The sequence below is a fragment of the Odontesthes bonariensis genome, chromosome 15 (assembly GCF_027942865.1).
Source record: "Odontesthes bonariensis isolate fOdoBon6 chromosome 15, fOdoBon6.hap1, whole genome shotgun sequence".
In the NCBI taxonomy this organism is placed as follows: Eukaryota; Metazoa; Chordata; class Actinopteri; order Atheriniformes; family Atherinopsidae; genus Odontesthes; species Odontesthes bonariensis.
In genome coordinates, this window is record NC_134520.1 from 11,468,525 (window position 1) to 11,492,189 (window position 23,665).

General features: G+C 43.0%; 1 protein-coding gene across 3 annotated transcripts in view; it reads right to left on the reverse strand.

The window, feature by feature from the left end:
- The window catches only part of tbl1xr1a (TBL1X/Y related 1a), a 60,834-nt gene that overhangs the window by 27,246 nt on the left and 9,923 nt on the right, over nucleotides 1-23,665 (reverse strand). For 2 of the 3 annotated variants that reach the window (XM_075484977.1, XM_075484978.1), the window contains one exon: nucleotides 5,525-5,581. The gene's annotated coding sequence lies outside the window, so the exon portion shown is untranslated. Of the gene's footprint in view, nucleotides 1-5,524; nucleotides 5,582-10,758; nucleotides 10,835-23,665 lie in introns of all 3 variants that reach the window. The other variant, XM_075484979.1, reaches the window with a different exon arrangement.

The window sequence follows — 23,665 nt, forward strand, 5'->3', positions numbered from 1 at the left end:
ATATCATCGCTGCTGCTGTTCCCATTCCTGATGTGGACCAGCAGCAGTGGGTTAGGGTAGAAGAAAACCCGAACCAATTCCAAATTACAGAGGTGGATTTCCTCTTCTTCACCAGCTCGTCGGCTGCCGCATCGGCGGGAACCAGCATTAAAAAAATAAATAAATAAATCATTGCGCCGATTGGCAAAGGCGATCTATACGGTTTCTCTAATTTGGTAGATCGCCTGCGATTCTCCACTCTTCCTCGCCAGTCACGATTTTATATCGTCAGATCGCGCACCCCTAATGGACGATCACATCAGGCGTCTAACATGGAGGCTGGAAGAGCACACAGAGAGAGTCAGGAGACGAAGTATCGAGCGCAGGCCATACTTTTTCATTTCATGAAGTAAGAAAGGAGAGCAGAGCGCCGCAGACAAAGGAGACAACGTGTAAGTTTAACTTATTAAACACGCGCCTGTTTTGTCCGTGTCGTATGAGTAAACATTTCAGCCGTGACAGCATGACAAGGGGCGTAGCTACCGACCACCAAACACCTCCGTCAGATGTGTTCCTATAGAACCCTGAAAAGACCCAGCCTAAGAGAAGGAGCTGAAATGGTTATAGGAACTGAGGGAGATGGTCCCGAGTTCCTGTATGTGCGAATGCGGGAGAACACGGCCCCGTGGATTAAAAGGTTATTAGAACTGCCAATGGTTCCTACAGTCCGAAAGAGGCTATAGAGAGAAAGCAGGAGCGGACCTCAAATGGATCCTTGTGGGACCCCACAACTAAGAGGGACTGCTGCTGAGGAGTACTGGTCAAGATGAACAGAAAAGCTGCACTGCTCCAAACATGCCAGAAGGATCCGGTGGTCAACAATGTCAAATACGGCAGTGTGGTGTAAAAGTATCAGGACAGTCGAGCATCCAGAATCAACAGTAATTAAGAAGGTTGGTGAAAATCTTAAAGTGCTGTTTTTAGTACTATGAGATGACTTCAAACCATACTAAAACTTTTTTAAATCTCAATATGATCCAGGTGAATCAGTAATTGCATATAAACAATTAAAAAAAAAAAAACGAACCTCACCTTTAACTGTAGAACCACCTTTGAAAGTTCAGAGTGACACAGGCTCAAACTCCTTAAAAACAGCTGAGCACACGTTTAAGACAGCAGGCTATAACACACAGAGAGGAAATAAGAAGCTCATGGCAGTGAAAAAGCTTTAACATTTTTCACATGACGAGAGTGACTGTGCAACACATGGGGACTCACAAGGATTAATGAGGCGGTTAACAATGTTAAAAAGGACCTGGGACACCAGCTTATAGATATATATCGTGTTTTTGCACATTTCACAGCCCTCAGATAATTCAACTAAACCCTTGACGGGGAGTAGGAGCCTCCATGGGAGCAGCCCGATGACCCACAGGCAAAGGACCGGAAACAACAGGCAGGATCCACAAGGGCTCGGAAGCGGGGATCCGAACTCATCCGACCGAGGGCCCCACCCCTCGGTCGGATGAGAAAGCCCCGAAAACCACCACGGGAGGAGCGCAGGTAAGCCCTGAGCCTCACTAGAACACCACCCTGCTTTCCCCTTTTTGGCTTTCTGCGAGGGATGAGGTAAGGTGGGCGGCGCAGGTACAGCTGATAAGAACGGAGGAGGAGGGAGACCAGAGGTAGAAACTCCTAAATCATACTTTATAAGCCACTTGTCAGCCGCACGGATATTAAGGAGTGATTGGCAGTCATAAACCAGTCGAGCAGGGACATTGTGACAGCAAAAACAGACAAATAAGATAATCAATTGGCCAAAAAAGCCTGTCAGGCAGCGTACTGTGCACCCTGCTGGCGTCATCTTGGACTTACTAATCAAAGCATGCTGAGCAGGGCCAAAGTTACTTTATCAGACAGCATTTCTGTGTATTCTTCCTGCATACTGCACGGCTGCCTTTGTTCAATTTCTCTCATTTTAGATTAAATATTTACAGGATGAAATTATGCACAACACCCTAAATCTTGCGCTGCATCTCAGGCCGGGCAAATGTTTCTATGGTGACAAACTCTGAACATCTACCTCGTGCACCTTTTGACTTACTTTAATAAAATGGCACAAGACAGGGTGCTGCAGAGAGAAGTGAACGGCAGAAACACTGTACAGGTTTAACACTGACAACAAACCCTTACCTGGGAGTCTATTTCCAGCAACAGTTTGAGAGAACTGAGGTCGTGCGACCAACAAACAGGATGAGGCCATCTATTGACAGCTGGGGCTAATTAGGTGACCGTGGGCAGGTGTGAGTGAGGCTTAAGTCCAGAGCTGGAATAAGATCAGGTAAATTCCACCTCGTGTGTAAGCGCCCGATGACCTGCCGCTGCAATATAATAGCTGAATATAGAGGAAAAACAACGTGTGCAAACACTAGATTACAGACAGAGGTTGTTCCTAAAGCAAAGTGGCTGACAAATCTTACGAGTTCATTTAAAACACTGAAAATAACATTGATTACATAACATTACATAACATCACATTACATTGGTTATATTTAACTTGGGCCTTATTTGTTCAAGCTTTGCCATCAATACAGTTAAGTAGGAAACTGTAAGCAGAGCAGGCATGGACTGATAATCGGGCGTACCGGGCATTTGCCCGATGGGCCGACGTGCTATTTGGGCCGGCAGATCCGACATGTATATTAATAATATGTATTAGGATTATTATTATTGTGTATCGTCATCGTCATATCAGCATAATGCATGAAGAAAAATAAAATCAGCAGCGCAAGAGTCTGTTCCGATCAACCGGCCCTTACAACAGGCAACTCCAGCCCATTGGTTATCATCACTGACAGTCTAAAAAAGGGCTAGGCCAATCATGAAATAGAAAAACACCTTCGCTCTCCGTGTGGAACTTTGTGTCATCATTAGACTATCATTGTTTGTGGCTTGGCTAGACCAAGGCTAAATGAGGTTTTGCCAAAAGGCAGGTGGCAGTTGATGGATAAGGTCAATAAAAGAAAGTCACAATAGTGTTAATAAATTAAGGTTTTGGAAGTATTTTAAGTCACCAATTTCCATTAACCCGTTCCATGCCTCAAGGTATTTATTTTTTCAAAATTTGCACAGTTGGTATACACATTCAGTACACCAAAAAAAAAAAAAAAAAAAACTGACAATGTTTGTGTTGTGCAATGTGGTGGGCCAGTCTAGTCCAAAATGCCAGGGCCGATTTTTTGTCCCAGTCCACCCCTGAAGCATAGTACAAAGAGCAAAACGCTGCCGCTCTGTGCAGGTGCTGACTGAACACTGACAGTCTCTGATCTGCTATAACATTTTCAGCTCAAACACCAAGGACCACTTGAGTTTCTCCTTTCATAAAGTCTACGTGCTGCAGTTCAAAGGTGTGGAGAAAACATTAAGTTGTGTTTCTCTGTTTCCTCTCAGCTGTGATGGACACAAACGTTAAACAGTGTGCTGCTCTCACTGTATAAAACACTTTTCCTACAGCATCTTTGACACGGGCTGTGAAACTGAAAGGTGGACAAACTATAGATCCATCCACTCATGTGCACAGCAGCTGTGAAGGGCCGAATGCTGCAGTCGAGTCAAATGGAATTATGTCATTTTCACAGACAGCCGTGCCTATCTGAATATGCTGTACACCACAGCTTCTCAGCCTGTAGGACAATAGAAGGCCATCTTTTCCTTTAATTGGTGGTCCCTATGGAGGAAATAATAGTTACTAAACACAACTGCAGCTCTATGAGTGCATGCTCAGCCCTGAGGGTAACCATGCTGCTAGGAGCAGTGGGGAATGAACCAGTTGCCTTGTATTAGGTGCTGCAACGCCTTTAAAAAAAAAAAAAAAAAAAAAAAAAGCAGCAGTATTAGTACAGAGGTTAGAGCTGCTCAGCAGCCAGCCTGGGTTCGTGTCCCAGCTTGAGCCCTTTGCCACATGTCATCACTCTCTCCGTCTGTCAAGAAATCAATAAAACCTCAATAAAGGCCCCCAGTGCCATGAAATCCTTAAAAAAGCTACATATGTGCACTTCCCTTCACTCTAAATCTTCCTCCAGTTGCACCGCTCTCTCCAACACACGGGGTTGGTGCGCTTCAGCGTTGACCAGGTCCTCGTCACAACAAGGATTTGTGGAAATGTTCATTTCTTTCAGGAAGCACAAATGGAGAAGACCTGAAATATTTGTAGTTTTTCAAAGATGGGAGCACATTCTGAAAAAGGTACAGCACATTTCTAAAACTTCTTTTCAAAGTTAAAGGCACTTCAAGGAAAAGCGCAGATTGTGATAGATTCTCTGTTTTAGAAGCCCCCTGGCACAATGCATACATCTCTTTCAGCACAGCACACGGTTGTTAAACTGACAGAAATCTAAGAATCAGAATCATCCGAATCGAGTCAAATGAACAACAGACGTCCTGGACTGATCACACAACTGATCAGTAACATAGTCACTGAGTACACCTCAAATCCTGATGTTTTACATCAGCCATGGCAGTTGCTCCACTGCAGGATTGATAGCATATATCCAATTAGAGGGACATGGTCTGATCGAGGGATAGTGGAAAATACTAAAAACACAAACTAATTAAGTCTGTAGCTTGTCTTCAGACCCTTGAGTACCAACTTAAATCTGAAGCAGGTTGGGTTGCATGCCATTCTCAGCACAAAACCAATTCAATTCAATCTAATCTGTCAACATAATTAGAGCCAATCATCTCAGGGTGCCTAATGCTGCGTGTACACCAAGGGCGACCTACGCTACCTGGTAGCGGAGGTAGCTGGAGAAGCTTCGCTTGAGAATTTGCTTTGGTAGCTTTGGTAGCTCGTGACGTCACATTTAGAATGTTCAATTTTTAAAGGCCCCGCGGCTGTGCAGCACCCCCGCTAAAAAGAAAATGAGGACAGAGAGGGCAGGGACACGAATAAACGTGTTGTTATTTACAATTTGTTATACAAGATATACATCACGTTACAAATTATGTAAAATTACATTAGGTAACTCTACTCTCATACTGTACAGGTCTATCAACAAGAGTTCTGAAAAGAAAGGAGAATCAACCACTGCTAGCAGCTGGTCGGAGAGCAAACAGAGACCTCATCTCTACTGAAAAAACTGAAAAAAATGGGGCACCATATATTCGGCAACTGGTCTGAACAACATCTGTAACTGAGCCCTGTACATTTTCTCTGAATACAGCCAGACGATACACATGACATTACATCTGCTATTTTTGTCAATGGAATACACGATTTTATAGAAAATTGTTAGCAAACAAAGTCACAAAACTAGAGGAGGCATTCAGTTTAGTGAATGTCAAAAGCGTTGAGCAAATTTCAGAAATCCAGCAAAAAGAACGGACATTGGTGATGACCCATTATTTCAAACACGTCATTGTGAAAGAGCCAATAACAAAATAGAGGAAGTTTGTCATGTCCAGTCTCTGAAAGCAGTCTCAAGCTACCAAGCTGTGAGCAGGCAGGCAGAAACATGACAGGCAACCCTGGCTGCAGATTACTCACCAGTCTGTATGCACCACCAGTGTGTTCAGTCAAGGCGCTGTACCATGGACTCAGAACCTGCAACACAAACGGAGGCCTTTCAATTACATTACACAAAGCAAAACTGCCAAAGTCCTGTCAACAGAGGGCAAGTTCTGAAAGAAAATGGCCGACATTGCTGCATATGTTCAATCTAAGATCAGTTTCACTTTGTTTTTGTAAGGGCCTGTATTAGACATGCATTCATTTCCAACAGGCCACTGATTTCTAATAAGAGAAGTGGAGCTGAAAATGTGCTTTAAGTCTAAATGACTCATCATTTCACTTAACTTTGTATCGAACCAAAATGGAAACCTGCTTATGTCCATATAAGTCACAACATGAGCTGAATAACAGAACTGGTTCGTTTTTGACTTCTTTTAAACTGTGTAGACTTGAAATGAAACAGGATGATGTCCTGGAATGTCTCAGCTCTCAGACTGTCCAACCTGTAGCTGCGTCTGTCATTCCTGTGTGTGGGGAGCAGAAAGGGGGTGACAGACATGCAGCGCACAGCAGCTGCTCTCAGTGGAACTCAGGCCAGCTGCTTCGGCCCCCACACACTCTGCCACATTTCATGCTATTCCCCATCTAATGAGACACTACCATGTATTTGGGACAACCCATTTGGCCTCATCGTCTTCAGCTTTACAAGAAGTCTCGCTGCTACTTTTTTCAATCATTCTATTGTTTAAACTTTCCCTAGGGACGAAGGCCTTCCAGAGGGGTTTTCCCTGTTTCCCATTGCAGGAATGTGGGATTAAACAAAGCACAAGGAAGAATTTTTACTCCTCCCAAAATGGCTCCCTGTAGGGAGGCAGTCCTTTTGAGAGTACCTGGTGCTTTCAGGGTGGAGCTTGGAACCGAACTCCTGGTACTTTCTGCTGGTTGCAGCAGTTCAACTGTTGAGCACAAACACAAGCGCGCACACAGTGCCAGATTGTTGATTTGTGCAACTCCGGCTGAAGCACACTTCCTCCTTTTCACTGACCTCACAGCCTCAGTCTGTGCACTGTGCTAAAAGGGAAGACAAGGGATGCTGGCTCACAAACAGAAGTCATTAATGCAGGTAGTAAAAAAAAAAAAAAAGTCAGGTATGTAAACAACTATCTGTTCCAAACAAACTATTTTGCACAAGATGTGCACATCTTAAACAGATTCTAATACATAGCCTAGATTACTTTCTAAGAGAAGGTAGCACCAACTTACTGCTGTCTGCACTAACATTGTAAAAGGGGAAAAAGCTCAGTTTCCACCAGCAGCTCATGGGGGTTGACCATCTTAACAGCATTACTGACATCTGAACAATGATTGTGCATTGCTGAACTACTGCATCGCTGCCAGGATTGACAGGTTTCAAACCGGGCTTTTTTTATACAAAAGAGCGAAAAAAACAAAGTATCAAATGTTTTCAAAAATCACCAGGCTGGAGACTAACTTTTTAAAGTTGCAAACTTGAGCTAAAGAAATAACTTCAAAAAACAGAGAGCTACATCAACTTTTTCACCAGAGAACTGATGCTTTTATGACTGAATCATATACAGACAATCTACAAAAAAAAAAAGGAAAATATTCATCTTTCAAAGTATTACTTTAAAAACAAGAAAAAAAGAACAGTCAAATGTACTTTAAAAAAATAAACTCAGCCCTTAATGTGTTTCTCTGGGCTGAGCTTTGTGTTAGTAATGATGTGAAGGTAGAATGAACATTGTTGACTTGACTTCAGAAACAATATACAAGAGTCAGCCAAATCACTGAAGGTCAGAAGTTCACCAAAGCACGGCCTTTTTTTGGGATACTTTTTCTTGAATAATTGAGTGACCGGATCAGTCTACTCCTGCCTTTAAGATGCTGCAGACAGACCCGATGCACTGGGGTTCTTCTGCTCGAGGTTAAATTAGCAAATGTTGAGCAAAAGTGACAGCAAAAGGCTAAGTGGTTGCAGTCTAAGCTCTTCTAACATTAAGAAAATTGGGATATGAAATGTGCTGCAACAGCAGTCAGCTGCTGGTGAGGGGAAGGGTTGCTGCAGAACAAGTTTGTGAAAACTGCACTTGTATCTAATTAGATGCAGATTTTTCGTATAGACTCATAAGAGAATGGATTTTTTTCTAACAACCTTACTGGTGACTGGGACAGGCCACATGGATCTATGAACATGGGAGCTGAAACCCAAGCCGTGCTTTTCCCCACATATTGTGCACACTTCCAGTGTGAAGCCAGCGTTGGGACACAGGGAGATAACACAGCAGTAATGCTCGTTACCTGCCCACAGTTCAAGTGGTTAAAGGGGAACTGCGGGGCATTTGAAGCGCAATCCCATTGCTAGAGGTTGTCAAATACTGACAGTAGGACACAGACTGGTGCAAATCGGCGCTCCCTGTGCGGCGATTGCGCTGTTTGCGCAGCCTGTCATGCTAGCCAACTACGTGGTGGCTAAGGGGCAAGTGCTAAACCTTCCACGTAAAACAACAACTTGCACACTGCAGAAACGTCACACCACTTAATAAACCATCCGACAATAAAGTCACAAGCCTTACCATCAAAACCATATGCATGGTTCTCACATTACTGGCATGGGGACGTTACAAAACAACTTTATAAACAACATGTGAAAGCTAAAAACAGTCAATGGACGATACTCCCAAATACAAAGCAATTATCTTCTCTAGAAAAACTGCGTTCAAGTATTTAAAACATTACAACAATACATGCCCAGTAATATTGGGCATGTAAATCGGCGCTCCCGATTTGCACCAGTCTGTGTCCTACTGTCAGCATTTGACAACCTCTAGCAATGCGATTGCGCTTCAAATGCCCCGGAGTTCCCCTTTAACCATTATAAAACATAATGAGCAATCAACTGATAGGTAATCTGAGGAGTCAATAATGTCCCATTTTTAATGAAACGATGATTCATTTATGTGCTACTTGTTATGGCTTCAGAGTAAAGTGCTGCCTGATGCTGATGTTGATGCCGAGTACTGAGCACTAGAAATCAGTGAACAATAAGAACTCCTCCTCCCAGCTCACCGCCACATTCTCCCTTTCCCTGATCTGAATTCCCTCAGTGCATTGCTCCTTTTAGTCACTGTTTCCATCAATTCCTTTCTTTCCCTACCTCGCGTCTCTGGCTCTTAATGTTGGAGGCTACAGAGCAAAGACAGAGATCTCTTTACCTCTAAGACAGCCAGCAGGGGAATTTGGGTGTGGCTAGAAATGCTTAAAGGTTCAAAACTGCAATGTACTTGGCTAGAGGACACAGCCCTGGCATGCCAGGAATGAAGTTTGTAATCCGCAAAAGGCTTCAAGATACTTAGCTACCACCAAAACATTCTAAGATCAGCCTCGGGTGGGAAATTAGAAAGGTACTACAATACGTTGCCATTAAATACGGGACTATCCCTAATCTTATTGCTAGAGACACTTTCATAAAAACACTATTTTCGTGAGAGCTGAATTTTCTGACAACCTTCAAGTTGGGGAGGCAGTAGAAGGATTCCTGAAGTGCAATTGCTCTGCTTGCTGCACTTTTCCTGCATCACAAGACATGGCTGAACAGAGCTATAGCTGACCGTCTTTGTTTAGTGCAAAGATTCTCACTGACAAAAATATCAACTAATCAGACTTGCCTAAAGAGGGCTCACAGACCAGGTAAGGAGGTCATTAATCAGAGAAGCAACAAAGAAAAAAATGCTTTTTTTTTTTTACACTCGTGCAGTGCAAAAAATGACGGCACAAAAGGTAGACTTTGATGTTGTTTCGGCCAGTCATGCACCGCTCCGTTTTTGCACCTGTCGAATTAGTAAGGGGTGGGCTGCGGGGAGGCCTGTCCAACCCATTAGAATGATATAAAACCATTGTAAATGGTAAAACACAAAAAATGTGGAACATTGATATGATTTTAAGTTGTGTTTATATTTATATATTTAGCAGACCCTTTTATCCAAAGCGACTTACAAATGAGGATATAACACTACAGCTAACATCATAGAAGGAAACCACCAGTCAGGCTCTGTCAGAGGTGACAGCGGTGACGAGGGATGCACCGAGCCGCTTTTTTCACCTCCGATACCGATATCTGAGGTTTAGGATCGGCCGATACCGATACAGAAAAACAGCGCGGAATTATGGTAACAAACGGGAAGTTTCAAAGTGTGGAAAGGACTGGGATCATTCTTTTGTGCAAGGCAACATCAGACTTGACTTAAACATTTCTTTCCTATTTTTTAAAAACAAATAAACAGGTATAAACGTACTGAATTACTTATTTGTTTAATAATTGTGCAGCAGTAAAACAATCTTAACCATAAAAATATAACAAGTTTAACTGGTTCAGTCACTGCAATTAGGGATTCAAAATCCAATGTAAAACAAAATAAATGTTAAATAATAAAGGAGCTGAAATTGAGAGAAAAAAACAATAGCTTCACAAGCTTTTTTTTGGTAGACTTTCAAAATAAATAGCAATCAGCTCTTTATATAGTTTAGTGCAGGTGGGAATTAACCATCCATTACAAAAGTATCTGAACAAAACAATAGCTTCTCCAGCTTGGTAAAAACTAAAAGAAAATCTGAGGTAGTCCCAACGTGACACCTTTTTTCACCACTAGAGGGGGCAGATGGGTCTTGGATGAATGCCAATCGAGTAAGGCTACGGCTACACGAAAACGAAACGAGGTTTTTTTTGAAAACGGGTTCGAAAATTCTTGCGACCACACGGAAACGCGCTGCTGTCCAGACGACAACGATGAAACGATACAATACACACGCCGCTGTGTCACGCCACGCTGTGAGACAATAGAGAAGTGTTAAAATTGGCTCCCAGCGTCAACGTGTGACTGACGCAAAAACGTTTTCGCTGTAACAATGGAAACGAAACGAGGCCGTTTTCAAACTTTCCCACTCTGGAACCCGTTTTCAAAAACTATCGTTTTGGGGTAGTGGGAACGCCGGCTCCGTGTGGCCGCGACAGCGAAACGATAAGAAAAAGTATCGTTTACAGTGAAAAACGTTTCCGTGTAGCCGCAGCCTAAGAGAACATTTTAAGATTTTGTTGAGGCTTAAGTCACACACATACTGACACTCAGTGTTAACCTGCTCAAGCAGATTTCTCAGGCTTCTCAAGCTCAGGCTTAAAGGGATAGTTCACCTCTTTTGACATGAAGCTGTATGACATCCCATATTAGCAATATCATTGATGAACATTTTCTTACCCCCTGCTGCGTCCTGTGAGCCGTGTTCCAGCCGAGTTTTGACGTTGACGAAGGTAGTCCGGTTAGTTGGCTGGGGCTACAAAAATAAAGAGTTTTGCTTCTCAAAACAATATGCGTTCAAAAGAGTAATACATTTGCATCACAAAATCGTTCTCCAGGAAAAAGTCAGACCTCACAATCGCTTGGCGCTATTTTCACTCCCTTCGTATCACTGCCGCCTGCCAACAGCCGCGCCTGTTACGGTGTTTACTGCTCGGAAGCAGGGGACTGCTTGGGCTGCACTTCGGGCTGCACTTCGGGCTGCACTTCGGGCTGCACTTCGGGCTGCACTTCGGGCTGCACTTCGGGCTGCACTTCGGGCTGCACTTCGGGCTGCACTTCGGGCTGCACTTCGGGCTGCACTTCGGGCTGCACTTCGGGCTGCACTTCGGGCTGCACTTCGGGCTGCACTTCGGGCTGCACTTCGGGCTGCACTTCGGGCTGCACTTCGGGCTGCACTTCGGGCCCTACTATTGCTTTAGGTAGCCTGTAGAAACTCTGCCCTGACCCCTTTGAAAACCTGTTTGTACAGTCAACATCGAATATAATTGAATATTTATATTCTCGTCTTTTTGCCACTCAGTGTGCGTAACCGCAGCGACTCAACATCACATGCATACCCTCCATACTTTTTAGTGCCAACGACAACGGAAATGGTGAATGGGCTGTACTTGTATAGCACTTTTCTAGTCTAGCTCTTACACTACAAGCCACCTTTACCCTTTTATTCACACACAGCACATATTAGTCTATAAAGTGTTTATACAGTCAACACGGTGCTTTGTTTAACATTCACACACACTCGTACACAGATGAACGCATCCGTAGGGGATCAGTGCCTTGCTCAAGGAGACATGAGGCCAGTGGAAGCGGAGTGGAACCACGACCTTCTGATTGGCAGGCTCTTCCTCCTGAGCTCCAGCCGCACCATTAACACATGATCTATCTGGCCTGTTTATACCAAACCTAAAAGCTCCAAAGCAACCTTCAAATACAAGAATTCATAATGATCATAACTGAATTATGCTCTGTGTGATTCATGAAATGTCAGCCGACTAAATACTGATAATTCATAAAATGATGAGAAAAATAATAAATTTGGAAGTCGTTATTTCATGATTACTTACACAGTGTTTCCAAGAGACAGTGCACTCGTGTAATACTCCACATAAGCTGGGAACACCGATGGCTTGTATGGTAAAGCTTACACTTTTTATCACACTCGCAGCCATGGGCCTCCCACCTGCAGACTTCCATAGGTCCACAAGACACTCTTTAGAATTAAAAACACTGTTATCATGTCTTTATTACCACCTCTCCCAATGCATTACTCTGGTTTTTCCCTGAAGAACATCTGGTTTTGTTAGTAACATAATATTGAAGATGGCTTTAGGCAGTACATTGTCATCACTGCTCTGGACATGGATGCCATGATGAGTATGATCTGCACACGGCTGAAGAACCCAGTGAAGTTTGATAAGTCTCATGGATATTGAGATTGTTGCAGTTTGTCCAAGGGGCAGGGGAGACTAAGGCTACGGCTACACAAAAACGTTTTTCACTGTAAACGATACTTTTTCTTATCGTTTGGCTGTCGCGGCCACACGGAGCCGGCGTTCCCACTAGGGCTGTCGCGATAACCGCAAAATGCAATCACCGCGGTGCTGAGAGGACCTCCGCGGTGCGTGTCCAGGCCACCGCCACCACCGCCCACCGCACGCCCGCTTGCACGCGCAGAACAACTCGAGAAACTAAAAGAGTTTTTAAGACTGCACAGTAGATACAAAGCGACTGACAGCACTGATACTTTTTAAAGCCAGCACAGTAATAATTATACATTGTATATTCCCCGCAAGGCAGGAGAAACACATTAACACAGCGAGGTGCCGCGTTTCTGTCGTCATCTTTGCATATAGGCACCGCACACGCACACACGTCTGCATGCCACTCGTTGTGGTCTCATTCTCCCTCGGCAGCTGACATTACAAGAATATGCCTACTCAGTGTCGAAGCAATAGAAGTTAAAATAAAATGCAGTGGCCTACCTTTATCCCGGCTTTACTCCTCTGCCTAGTCCGGACACTTTATGGCTTTGAATCTTCCCTTATTATCCATGTTTACCGTTGTAAATGCGACCGTCTAATATCAACAATAAACTAGCTTCCACAGAACCACAGCTTGGTGTGCACATTTGCTGTTGGGAAATACCTGATCATTTCAACAAAACTGTGTAGGTGAAACTATTTAAAAAAAAAAAAAAAAAAAAAAAGTTTATAAAATGTGCCGTGCCAGAAATAAGCTCTAACAGTTTCGCGGAAACAGTTAAAGTTCAGCTTGGGTTGGTTGGTCGGCGGCAGTCTGTTAAAAAAAAACTGTATCCCGGACACGTGAGCTCAACTGCTGCACTGATCTGCTTCGTTTTTCTCCGTCATTCCTAAACGAAACGTGCGCAGGTCTGCAACAATGTTGATATTTGCCATGTGGCACTGGCAACAATGTTGCAGAACTGGGGTATGCGCTGCTTGATCTCCGCTATGTTGGTCTGTGAGCGAGTAAATGACAGGCAAAGCAAAGTGAAATGTCAGAATCGCTGGGAAAAAAGCCGGATTATGCGCTCGATTTTCATCTAACATTGCGTGTCGTGGAAAGTAGCCTAATGAACAAAAATGCGATATCACCGCATACCACGCTGTTGAGCGGCTATGAGTCACCGCGGTGGGAATTCCCTCACCGCGACAGCCCTAGTTCCCACTACCCCAAAATGATAGTTTTGGAGAATGGGTTCCAGAGTGGGAAGATCTGAGAACGGCGCCGTTTCGTTTCCATTGTTACAGCCAAAACGGATTTGTTTACATCTGCGTCACAGCCACATGGCCAACGCCAGTGACGTATACACATACGTCAGTGACCAGAACAAAAAACGGCTTCCATTCAAAATCCGGAAGAAGAAGACAACACAACAAGGACAGACAGCGATCATCATGGACCCCACAACATTGATAGCAGCACTGCTGCAGAAACAGCTAACTACAGCGGCGTTGTTGAAGGAACAACGTGAGCTTCGCGCTGGTAGAAGTAGAGGCGTACACGCATGCGCATTGCTTCTTCTATTGTTCTGGTGTAACCGGTGGGGGTGGCTTACAGCCTTTGCCAATCAGCGCAAGGATTTTTATTTTTATTTTTTTTAATGCTGGTTCCCGCCGATGCGGCAGCCGACGAGCTGGTGAAGAAGAGGAAATCCACCTCTGTAATTTGGAATTGGTTCGGGTTTTCTTCTACCCTAACCCACTGCTGCTGGTCCACATCAGGAATGGGAACAGCAGCAGCGGCACCATCCACAGCACATCCATAGCGGCGCACGGGAGAAACTCACGGCCAGCAGCAGCACTCTCGGGTCGGATGAGGAAACCGCTAGCTCGTAAGCTAACTACGGTGCAAGAGAAAAGGGATGCACCGTGACCGTGACAAACATTTCACAGTTGAAAAGTATTCCTTTAGGGCGCTCTGGTGATGGCAGTGTGTGACTGTGGCTGCAGTAAATGAACATGCAGCGTTGCTCATCTGTTGCTAAATGGCATCATGAGGTGGAGTCAAGTCGTCATCAGTGGTTCGTTTTTCTATTTCCGGTTGCGTGTCAGATGTCATCAATTAGATCACTATTTTTCATCTTGAATTGGGTTACAGTTGAATTACAATGTGTTGACTGCCAAATTCTTTCTTTTACTCCTTAGCTCTTCTGTGGTTCAGCATGTCGACTTAACTCTACTGTAATTGGTCTTTTTTTTTTTTTTTGGATGGAAGATCGTGATAAAAAAAAAAAAAAAAAAATCGAAATCGTGATTTTATGCAAAAAAAAAATCGTGATACAACATTGTTTCCATATCGCCCACCCCTAGTTGGAAGATAAATGGAAGATATGCCTATAAATCATTTGTAAATTAACCAACATTTTAATTCAATAAAGAGAAAATAATCATTAGATGAACTAACTAATCAATAGATGAACCTATTCAAAAAGTTCTCAGTATCTGCAGGGTTGAGGCAGAGACATCGTCACTGGCCCAAACAGCCAAGCATTTAGTCAATCAATCTGGCCAATGTGCTTTTTTTTTCCTGGTCAAGGACCAGTGCTCCTGTCAGACCCTGCATTACATTTCTCCTCACAGAAGACTCTGTAATCCACATGAAGCACACTGCTCCCTACATTTAGAGAGAGTTTATGGACCACATGGCTTCTCCTGAAAATAATGCCACATCATAAACATGGCTGATAGGCCTAAGTCCATGTTAACACCACAAATCCATGAAGAGATCAGTCCTCTTTTAATATTGTCTGATCCAAAGCCATACGAGACAAGCTGAACCAAGCCCAGATCCTTCAGATTACAGATAAACACATCCTCTTCTGAAGCTGCACCAGGATCAGGAAGCGTGGTGACAATACCAGAGCGTATATCACAGCTGGGTAAGGATCCCATGGCATTTAGCTCGAGTTAAACACACCTCAGCGCTCCTCTTACGAGCTGCACAAGCAACAAATGATCAGAGAGACCACTCCTGGTTAGTGAAACACTAAATCATGTTACCGAAAGCTGAGCAGGGATGGGGAGCATTTTGGGCCTTGGTAACACAATTCAATCCCAAATATGGATTGAATTGTAGGATAGGAGGGGTCATGTTATGCAAATAAATCAACCAATAAATAATCTGATAGCGGATAAAAATCTCAAATATATTAATCATGGAAAAGAGAAGCATCTTTTGCTTTTTTATAAAACAGCAAAAGTCATTCTCAATAGAAAACTCCTGCTAACAACAAGAAGAGGTGAAATAATCATCAGTAAGGAAAATAAACAAAGAGAGGGAGAGAGGGAAAGAAGGAAAGTGAACCATCATGCTTGTGTCTTCTTTGCCAGTAAATAAGGATGGATTTACCCCGGCTATGCCCCATCATGTCAGACCTAATCACCCGGCACAAGTGTTATACTGGCATGTGAAGCAGTCCGTTGTTGCTACATAGACACCTGTTGAGCTTTATTAATTATTGTCTTGTATCACTAAAGAACTTGGCAGCAAGTGGAAATGGCTGTCACTCGCCATTTGTATTTTGTTTATTTGTGGCCCCATCCACACGTAGCCGGGTATCTGCTAAAACGAATATATTTTTCTACGTTTGGACCTGTCATCCACATGAAAACGCATAAAAACGCATAAAAACGCATCGTAAATGAATGTTTTTAAAAACTCCGGGCAAAGTGAAGATTTTTGAAAACTCCATTTATGCAGCTGCGTGTAGACAGAGATAACCGGAGTTTTGCGTTTTCGAACGTCACAATATGCGCCAAAACAACAACAAATCTGCTTTAAAGTCTAAAGTGCGACCTTTGTTTACTGAAGAAGCACGGATGCCTTGAGAACTGTGGTGGTTATTATTGTGCAGGCGCTGTTTACAGCCTTGATTTTACACGCCCAAGTCGTACTCCAATGGCGTGACAATTTCCGCATGTCCCGGTCCTCACTCCTGTCGCTGTCGGAATTATTACGTCCTCATATCGAGGGGCAGTCCACTGTCATGCGATCGCCTGTCAGTGTGCTCAAAAAAGCTGCGTGCACACTTTATTATTTAGCTGACGAGGGCAGATTACGCAAAACAGCAAATGCATTTGGGTTGTCAAGACAGGTGAAAACGCAGATGTTCGGTTATGTGTGGAAGGTGTTCTTTTCAAAAACGAGGTAATGTGGATACAAATTATTTTATAAACGGGAGGGGGGGAAATATTCGGTTTTAAAAATACCCGGCTACGTGTGTACATAGCCTGTGTCAGAGGGTGAGGAGTGGGATTGTTAAAAAATGGTGGAAAATATTTTTTACTTTAAATGCAGATCCTACTAACTAGTCAGTTTAATTTTCATCACCTTTTTATGCGTTTGTACCAATAAGCCATGGAAGATGATGCTTCGACATGTACCTGCTCCAGTAGAACAGTGCAATCCACTGAAGCAGACCGAGCCCTGTGCGTGGTCATCTTATCCTACAGTCTGCCAGGACCCAGAAGGACACCCAGAGACGGTAGGTGTCCAGAACAAAGTGGTCCAAAGTGCAAAGATGGTGGCTCAACTCGTAGATATATATAAATAGACGCCGCATTGACTGTTGCCGCTCACTGGAGTCACTCGCTCCTACAGTGCATTACATCTATGGAGGAATGGTGTTTCTACACAATAAAAGGGATCAGAAATCACTCTGCTGTCAAGCTATTTTCACGAGGTTTGTTTATCAAACGTCAGACAGACATAGATGGAACGAAAAGAACCCAGAAAACGCTCAGGTGTATTCAGGTTTTTCATCCATCCATCCATTATCTATACCGCTGAATCCGTCGATCGGGTCGCGGGTGGGCTGGAGCCTATCCCAGCAGTCAATGGGCGAGAGGCGGGGTACACCCTGGACAGGCCGCCAGTCCATCGCAGGGCCACATAGAGACATACGAGACAAACAACCATGCACGCTCACACTCACTCCTAAGGACAATTTAGAGATGCCAATCAACCTAACATGCATGATTTTTTGGACAGTGGGAGGAAGCCGGAGTACCCGGAGAGAACCCACGCATACACGGGGAGAACATGCAAACTCCACACAGAAAGGCCCCAACTGGGTGTTGAACCTGGAACCTTCTTGCTGTGAGGTGACGATGCTAACCACCACACCACCGTGCAGCCCCGTATTCAGGTTTTTATATAAAATATTTAAACCGGCATTTCCATTTTACCCCAGTAGGATTCAATTATGAGGTTTTTGTGCCATAGGTCCTGGAGAAGAGCGTGCACATTTTTCTTCGCCCTTCGCTCCCGGAGCATGCTCTTCCTCTTCTCGCGCTCCAGACTCTCCACCAGAGCCAGAGCTTACTTAAGCCTGGCCTTCAGAACAGTCGGAGAAGCAGGCAAAGCATCATTGTGGTACAAGAGGAAAGAGGGATGGAAATATTAAGTGATGTTTATAACTCATCACTCACAGATGTAGCTGGCCCACATTCTTCATTTCATCCCTCAGTCCCACTGTTTGCACCCAGGATATGAGCTAAGCTGTCAAAGTCTAAGTGACAGGGACATAACACACTACAGTGTGTTTTAATGTGTACTCTTGTGTATTTCAGTGTGTAAAAGGAGTGGCAGAGAGCAAATGGGATACAGGTTTTAATATGGCCAGGGCCTTGATGCTCTCATGTGTTGGAAAAATATTACATGCAGATACTCCCAACATTAGAATGAGGTTCAGCTTCAGGGAAATGCCGAGGCAAGTCCACTGGAAGAAAACCAGCATTTTTAAAATATCCAAGCACCCTGTATCACAGCTACATGTGTGACGTTTTTAACATATCAATATGTTTGGAAAGCGGTCCAAAATTCAGCGAATAGTTCTACCTCTTTCCTTCCTGAGTTGATGCAGCGCTGCCTCTGCTGCCCTGTGCCAAGATGGCGGCGCTTTAAGCGCGGACTTCTACAGTCGATGCGGCGTCTATGTGTACATGTCTATGGTTTAACTGTTGGGACTGATCATCCATTTAGAACACTTTGTTCTGAAATCACACAGTACATTAAAAATGGAAATTATCTTTATGATAAAGTAGATAAATGTTTGAAAAAAACGTTGACAAGATATTCTAAAATGAATCGGAAGTTTTTGTCAGTTTTAGTAACTCTAGTAATGAATAAGAGCATTCCAGGATTCTAGCTTCTCAAATACTTTCAAACGACAGCCTACTGACAACGTTTGAACATGCTGGACCTGAACACAGTCAGCAGTTTATGTAACATTAGAAAATCTGTTCTCTCAGTGCAGCTGCGCTCTGGCATTCCAGTGTTGGATGGGAAATCCAGTCCTTAAAGGCCCGCAATGCCCACTGTCTCTTTGTCCTTTGTTTTAAGCAACATAGTGATAGCAGTTATATCAGAGTGATTCCATAACCCAGTGCCCAAACAAACCACATGTTTGGCTGTTGCTTTTGTTCTGTGGTTGTTGGAGCCTCAGAGGCTTCTCCTGTTCTAAATGACAGGCTGGAAGTTCAAGGCATATAAACTCTTCTGGGGTCACGCGTTGCATGGTCATACGTGTGGCAATAATCCACCTGACCATACTTTGTGACTTGGGTTGTTTAGCTTCCCAGCCATAATGTGACAAGTTGTGGTCACACAAATCAAGAAGTGAAACCACCTGAATTCTCAACCAGTTCCAGATCAGCTTAGTTTTCCCATTTTATTTATTTCAGAATTTGAAATTGAAAAAAAGAAACAGATCACAGACGTTTCACTGCATCGTCAGAATAAAACTGGACACCACACAGGCCACCCAACTGTAGTTCTGCAGATGCAATTAAATCTCAAGAGCAACCACCAAATATTCCACCTGTTTCACTTATTCTTGGTCTTCACTTCTCCTTTAAATAAGAAGGGAAAGTAGGAGAGAGATAAAGCTGCTACAAATACTCTTGGTGGCAAGTAAGAAAACAATTACAAGAAGATGGTTAAGCCCGACTCAGCCTACCTTAGATGACTGGTTTGGAATTACTCTGGAGATATTTAGGATGGAAAAACTGACCTACCAAATAAGACTCCAAAAGGACAAATTTTATGAAATCTGGAGCAACTGAATTTCATTCATAGCACCCACGAGAGCAGACTTCTTTTTGATCTCACTGGTAATATTGCTTTGTAATTTACTCATTTTGTCTGTGACTGATTATCTATGTTTATCTCTAAGACAGCAGCGGCAGGGAACCCCTCCAACATGTTTTTGTTGTTGGTTTTTTTTTTTGCACATAGTTCTGTAACTGTTCTTCCTTCCGTTAAGTTATACCAGAATTCTCTATAAGTGAACTTGTGAGCCTCCCCTGGCTCTACTTATCTTAGAACAAATTATCGACACGGGCTTTAAACGGTTAACTGTGTTTCCACTGATGTCACTCTTGTGCAGGTCTCTATGTTATCAAAGGAGAATGGGTTCTGCAAGGGAAAATCAAAGTCTGACCCACGATTTGAGACTGTAACCTCTATGGACTCATATGCCCTGATGAATGATGTAACTCATGTTCTAAATTTAAAACAAGAAAAACTGGAATGTCATATATGTTTAACTTGACTAGTGAAGTCATGCAGATGTAGTCCCATGTCCATTCCAAATAAACATACAATTTAAAAAAAAAAATAAGAAGGGAAAAACTGATTAGAGTGTCCATGCATGAGTTGGTCAGGGTGAATGAGAGAAATTAGAACTAAAGCTGGGGCGTTAATACTCTGGAACCATAAATACCATTTTACTAAAAGAATTAATTATGTAAAACAACCAGAACCAAGTTGTCCAAGACTACTAAATACTAAAGACTTACAGTACTAACAGTTTTAGTATTTTACACGCTGCTCAAGCTGGTAACGAACAGTCGGACACTTTGTGTTTATCGGGAAGAAAAGGGGGTTTTGGCAGCAGCAAACATCACTGAAAGTGGTCTCACTGACAGGACTAATATTTAACAACACCTACAGCTGGTCTGAATGCAACAGAAATGGGAAAATAGTCTTACCTCACTTGTGGAGTCATTTACAAAACAACTTTTAGATTCTCATGTAACCAACACAAAAAGCAGCTCCCACAGAAGCCACAGTCTCAACTCTAAGTCAATTATGAGCTGTTCAAGAAGACTTCCAGAAATGGAAGAAATGCTTGTTTCTCAAATATATTTCAGTCCACACCAGGATCATATCTTAGATCAAATTCTTTGATATTAGCATTGGTTTTGATCTAATAAATCAGACAAACACTGAAATGGGACCATCTCAGGGGCAAAGGTGGAAGCTGCAGGGTACACAGAACCAGCCAGGGAAGGAGAGCAGCAGCCATGCAAACATCAAAGCTTTGCTGGAGAATAGGGGGAGGGGCCCAAAACCCGCATGCATTCTTCAGAATGTTGAACTTGACCCCTCAGGTTACCACACACACACAATAAGCACCGCAGCTCTGAAATTTGATCAAAAACAAATGAGGAAATCTGAAAATGAGATTAAAATGTGCTGAACACAGAGCAGACTACACATAAACTAAAGTCACATGACTACAGAGGATTATTTCAAAAATGTGTTTCAGCGCAACTGCCATTCACACAAGCTTTTTAAAGCTGCAGTCTGCAAGATTTGTTGTTGTCATATGTAAAGTCCTACTTTTTAAGGCATTTTAAGAGTTTACATGATCTATCAGAACGCTTGAAGTTGAAAACGGTGACCTCCGTAGTCGCAAAATGCAAGAAATGCTTATTTTTTAACCGAAAAATAAAAAGTTATTCAACTTCCTGTCCCGCCCCTTCAAAACACATGAGAACTCGTGCACGTCTACGTGCACGCCAGATGCGCGTACACGACTCCTCATTCATCAACTCACCTGTCATTTGCGATCATGGAAGACACAGTAAGTAGACTAGCCCGTAATGAAGTTCAATAGTCTAGATAAATAAGCGTGGGGACGAGCCTACCTTGTATCGCGCGTGCACAATCGGTGATTGACAGGCAGCAGAGCCCAGCTCGTAAACCTGATTGGTTACCTTTTACCGGTCCGGTCTGCAATTTTGTAAACAAACCTGCTGGCTTTGGAGGGACCTAGCGGGACATATAGGGGACCTAGAGAACTCTTTTTTTTTTTGTATTGGGGTATTTAATGTACTATTTTCAGAATCCCCGGACAGTTCCAGGCATTATGCTTGAAAAAGAGTTGCAGACTGCAGCTTTAAGGCAGGAGATTCTCTGCAGCTCCATATATGTCGTCACAGCTGGAAATAATAAAGAACAACTCTGGTTGAGGCCCAGAAGACGCAGAAATGGCTCTGTGGGAAACTGGGTTTTGTTTATACCACATCAAGAATCGCGGATGAGGCTTCTGAGTTGGTATCAATTGTACATGTATGTGGACACATCTGAAATATCAACATGGAGTGGAAGTTGAGTAGTAAATAGTACGAGGCTGTAGCTCTCATCAGCCCACACACTGGTTGACATATATGGTGCAGAGGCTGGACTCTCACGTGGGCTCACTCAGTTTTCTCCAGCCTTCTCATCATCAGCTCATTGGTGCAATTGGATTCATATTTTAAGAAAAAAAATGGATCAAACTCCAGACTCACATTATCAATTTACATATTATTTAAAAAAAATCTACATAACACTGTTCACACTACTTTGATCATACGTAACCAGATTAAAATGAAGCACACTGCTGTCCCATTAGGCTGATAAAGTTCTTCTTCTTCTTCAGCTTCTCACAGAAGGATCTACTTCAAAGAAAAACTTCATCAGAGAGGGTGATAGCAACAGATATGCCAAACACAATCCACATTTCTGACTGGATATTCATATTTCGCATTATTATTACCATGCTCTATCATACTCTCTTCATTCTGCCGATAAGAAGGGGGCGTCGGCCTCCCCGTCTGTGTGTCCCTCCTCCTCTCATGTGGTCTGCTTTAATGCAGCTGAGGCGGCTGTAAATATTTAGATATCACCCAAGTAGGTTCTGAAAGCTAATTCCAAAATCAAAACAATATCATTAAGTACAGAAGCTATTCAAGATGTCTGCGTGGAAAGAAAGGGCAACAAAGCTGATTCATGGCACTTTTTGTGTAGAAAAAGGTTATGTCAGCAGATTCCAATACAAATACTGTTACATAAAGAAAACTGCTCAGCTTAGGCTCGTAACTCCTTTTCATTTCTCATTATATAGTTATCAGATAAATATAATGACGGCATGAGCCAGAAAAATACTTTCAAGCAAAAGTGTCAAATTGCTGTTGATAACAGCTCTAAAATTCATATACTTAAAACTAAAAAAAACAAAGATAATGATACAAATAAAAAAATATTCCACTGACCAACTATTTTATCTTTGTTGTTTAAAACTACAATATTTAAACAATATATAGAATATTTGAAACATACTGTATAAAATTGTTTAAATATACGCTTGTGAGCATAAAGGTGATGCTCAACAAGGCTTTTCTTTGAACACACTCACTTTCTGCACATTTCTATTTCAGTCGAATGGATTATTAATATTGATCCTGTTACTAAAATGTTGATGCAGTGAGCAAGTGAAAACATTTACTTTACACACACACAAACACACACACCTGTCGGTTGCAGGTAGGGCATTAGCCACATTCACCTTTGTTGCACCTTGAGTCATGTGGGAAAGTACAGAGGCAGAAAGGATGGGGTCAAAGTCGATCTGCCGCTGATACATCACTGAGCCGGCATGGGAGCAGTTTGATTTTTATTAATGCTATATAACAAGAAAATAGAACCTTAACCACAAAGCCCAGGTGCACACCAAGCAAATATGATGCCCCCCTTTCAGCGGCCCAAGCAGACGAGGACCAAAAAGAAGAAACCCACCACTTCTTACTCTAATGTCTGCTGTCCCGCTTGCTACCATAAGGCCAAGAGGATCCATAACAAATCAATTCTGTCATCTGACAACTTTGACATCATTCTATCATTCTGACAAAAATGACCTCTTAGCAGTCCCACTGCATCTCTTTTACAGGAACATTAACAGGTACCCCAGCTAAAACAAGGTGGCCGACTCTTTTTGTACTGCAGGGAGCAAAATGCTTATCCTCGGGACACATTACAGTTACTGCTCACAGGGAAAACCCTGCAGAGCACGAGAACATGAAGGGATGGCATTCAACTCTCAGTTTACCATTTTTGACTAGACCGTGGGAGTCAGCCCTGTACCTCAGCAATGAGAGTGAGCTGCCAGCTGCCATGCAGACTGAAATGGAACCATCACGTCTCATTATATCTGCCCGTTTTCAGGAATATCGCC